Source organism: Episyrphus balteatus, chromosome 2, assembly GCF_945859705.1.
Source record: "Episyrphus balteatus chromosome 2, idEpiBalt1.1, whole genome shotgun sequence".
NCBI classification, from domain to species: Eukaryota; Metazoa; Arthropoda; class Insecta; order Diptera; family Syrphidae; genus Episyrphus; species Episyrphus balteatus.
This window is the reverse complement of record NC_079135.1, coordinates 72728494-72732669: the sequence shown is the minus strand read 5'-3', so window position 1 is coordinate 72732669 and position 4176 is coordinate 72728494. Positions and strand designations below refer to the sequence as shown.

At 27.7% G+C, this 4176-nt stretch overlaps 1 long non-coding RNA gene across 1 annotated transcript; it reads right to left on the bottom strand.

Moving 5' to 3' along the window:
- Positions 1–218: 218 nt before the first annotated feature.
- LOC129911980 (uncharacterized) lies at positions 219–695 on the bottom strand. Its single transcript, XR_008771724.1, has 3 exons — positions 599–695; positions 424–455; positions 219–325 (listed from the first exon to the last, which is right to left on the bottom strand). It is a non-coding gene; the product is annotated as an uncharacterized LOC129911980 (long non-coding RNA).
- Between the last annotated feature and the right edge of the window lie 3481 nt (positions 696–4176).

Below are 4176 nucleotides of genomic sequence, written 5' to 3'. Positions count from 1 at the left end.
CTATGAATTTTTCTTAAAGTTTTATGATTGTTTTCATAAAATATAATACACTTTTCATTAAAATGTATGCATTTATTTATATAGATGCATATAATATACATTACCATTCCAAGTATTTAATTTGTTCCTGAAAAAAATTGTATTCCAATCAAACAAACAGCAAAAGAAAACAACCCAAAATCTAAAACAAAGAAATGAAACTGTAAAAATAAAATAAATTATTAAGTTTAAACGTTATAAAAATGTTTTATTGATCACTATCACTATACATTTCACTATAAATTTAATTTTTAACTTAATTTTACTTTTTTAATGGATGCATCATCTGGAAAGATAGAAAAAAGTTTGTATTAGTAAAATGAATATGTAGTATTTGGTTTAAAAAATCGAAATAGCTAGAAGGTTAAATTATCTTATTCTTACCTTATTGTAATCGGCAGCATTAGACTCTGGAGCTGAAAAAAAAACAATACAAAATTGAATAAGTTGGGGAAAGATAAAAATATAAAGAATTTAGGTACCTATGAGAAATGTTGATAGTATTAACTTAAAACAAAATTTAAATATTTAGAGAAATAAAATAAAATGAAACACTTACTAAATTCAATGTTTTGCTTTAGTTTGCAATGACAATTTCAAGTGTACAGGATTTGTTGAGAATCGCCTGCCTTTAATATGGTTTTTATTTTGTGTTGTTTTTTCCACTTTTGCCAAAGTTGAAGTACCTACGTGCCACCATATTTCAGAAACAAATCAAATTACGATTTTCACCTATAAATAACAAAAAGAAATAAAATACATTTAATAAATAAAAGAAAGCAATTTTTAACATTATATGTTTTTATACTTATCTGAGTATATGGAAAAGAGGCAACAGCAACCAACAATATTTTACACTGTTGAAATATACTTATAATCTTCAAAATTGTCTACGTGGTTAAAATGGTTAACACTATAATAAATATTGTCTTTTATTCACAAACTTTTATAGCTTGTTTCGGCAACGACCGTCGACTTTGAATATCAGATTTTAAATTAAATCCTCAAAGAAATCTTTCTAAGGCATAGATCCAGAACAACAGTTATTATTTTGTAGATTGATGAAAAAATACATAGACTTTAAGAAAATATACTTAAAAACTCACAACGTAAGAATTTTTTCATAAATTATATGTATACTTTCATAATATTTAATGAATTAATTCTTAAATTTAGGAAAAATATGAATTTCGATCATAAAAAGTATGAACAGATTCTTAAATTTTAAGAATAAGTTCTTAATTCCAAATACAGGATAACGGTAAAATATTCGTTGTTTATCGATTAATGAAAAAATACATTCAGTTTAAGAAAAAATACATTCATTTTAAGAAAAAATACTTAAAAACACAAAATTTATTAACTTCTTACAAATGTAATTGTGAAAATAAATTTTTTCAATTTTAGAAGGGAAAAAAGTCAATTTTAAAAATTATTTTAACTCAAAATACAACTGAATGGAAAATAATAGTAAATTTCATTCATAAAAGTATGTCCAGATTCTAAGATTCAGCAAAAAATTCTTTCCAATTGAAGCTTGAAGTTTATGAATTTATTCATAAACCTTCGTATTTGTTCTTAAAAAAAATTCATAAAAATATTTTCCATAGGAAAATTTTTAAGAAAACTGATTCTTAAATTTTATGAATCTTTCTTAAAACTAAACTTTTTTTTTAAGAATTTGTGCTTAAATTTAATGAATTTTTCTTAAAAATGTATGAATTTTGGTTTATGAACGAGATTCATAGTTTTTAAGAATAATAATTTTTTCAGTGTAGGCTAGAATCAAAATACTATAGCTTGTTGAGTATTCTCAAATCTTTGCCATGTTGTAATTGTAATCTCCTAACACCTGTCAAAAAAGCAGACAACATCTGCCATGAACGTGTATCAAAATCCATATATACACAGTCATAGTTGTACCATATATACCCACTTGCTGTTATTTGCAGTCATATTGTTAAACTAATCCAAATGCTCCACGAATACGAATCACATATCATCATAAAAGAACGATGCACTTGCTCCTGAACTGAACTCAGTTGGCAGACAACATTGCCACTTTGATTTACGTTTACATGTAAGTCGAAGTCAGAGCTACATATTATATTTGCTTGCTCCGCCACTCCAGCATATACCCAGGCTGTGCAGTCAAGCCCTCAAATGGAAGAAAGACATGACAGAAGGATGGACCGACTGTATTTCTATGCTGGTTATAATAGTTGAGAACTGAGATTGCATTCGGAACTATATATATGGGAGATCCTATTTTACTCTCTTTATCTCTCTGACGCTTGGGCTGTTGCAATATGGCAGACAATATGTCAGGAGCACACGATGTCCGCTTGAATATCATATTAACGTGCAATTAGCTTCCCTTGTTCTGCAGTTCTGAGTCCTGACTGATATTCATATGTACATATATGAGGATTTCTGCTTTTGTCTGATTTGTGCTCTATTCGTTTTATTCATCTTTTGAAACCATCGTTAAAATTTTATAACTCAATAATGTTTTATTTGAAATATTTTCTTCTTTTCATTGCAAAATAATATTATGAAGGTAGATGTGAATATGTACAAATTTGATAGTTGCATATAAATGAAATCAACTTACAAAAACACTTATTAGGTGTGAATAAGGAAAATATTGATACAAAAAAAAAAATAAATGAATGCTTGATTACTCTATAGTTTACAATGATTTTGCTCAAAAAATAAAAGTTTAAAAAAAAATTTATTCGCTGAATATTAATTTGTATAGCTTTGAATCCCCTTTTTAACTTCGTAACTGAAGAAGAAAGACACATAAAATTCTATAATTCAATACTGAGATACATAAATGTTGCATCAGAATTAACCAAAAACCGAACAAAATTTGCTCATTAAAAAGTCGGTTCAGATAATGTTGTTTTTTTTTATTTAGGTATCAGTTTCTCAAGATTGTACAGTTTCGTCACACTAATTCTAACGTTAAAACAGTAAACCAAGATAATTCAACACTTTGGAAGTCGGAAGATATCTGGCTTACAAAGAGAGATGTTATTACTAGTGTCGATTTCAGATCTTCGGTTAAGAGTTTGCTATGAACTGGGCGAAATGTTAAAACCGAACCTCAAAATATGTTTTTATATCGATTTGGCTTTATTTCCCTTTGTCATAAAAAACAAATTCGATTTTTTTTCATTCAAATTCAAAGTGATACAATAATTCATTTTTTGATTCTCATGTATTTTAAATCCAATGATTTTAATCCGAATTTTGGACCAGTAAACAACCAGAAATTTCTATTTAAACACAAATAAAAACAAAACTTAACTTAACGGGTAGCACTCGGCTGAAATTGCATAGTGTGCCATTTTTAACTTTCACATTTTTATGTTCTTTATAGTGAAAATGGTTGGTAAATAAAATAAACGATCTACAGTGAGACCATAAAAAAAATAAATAGGTTGGACAAATGATCGAAAAATTTCTGAATTCCAAAAACTATACTACAAAGACGAGCTACCCACAAGAACATGATTTTGAATGACTAACCGAAAAATCTGGGGCAGATTTAGCACCAATTTTTATAAGCTCGTTGACTATATTTTTTTTTTTAGTAACGTATGTTTGGAAAGTATGCCATTTTACCCGAGAAAGTTTGTTCAGTAAAATTTGAAGACGTTTTGAAAATTAAAGACTTTAAATACTTCTTGGAACTTTTTTAACCCGCAAAACAATTAAATTGTGAGAGTTGTGCTTGTTTCAAAATATTGCGATACGAAGAGACGAAAATTCGTCTCGTTGACGATTTTAAAAATTTCTAAGCTATGAAACAATAGGTACTCAATATTGCGATTTTCGTTGCGTTAAATTTTGGAAAATTAAAAAAAAAATAGAATCATGAGATGACAATTTTTTAAAAATTAAATATAATAAATAAATTACACGGTGTTACAAAAATGAGGTTTCAAAATATACGCGGGCGGAGACCTATCAGGTTTTGTAGAGCTAATCGCACTGATTACGAAACGGTATTTGAAAATCCCCTAACACCCCCAAAATCTGAAGTTACGGGCAAAAAACGGTTTTTTGGACCTTCACCCATTGAAAAAATAAAACATGTAGCTCGGTTAAACCACTTAGAATTTATAA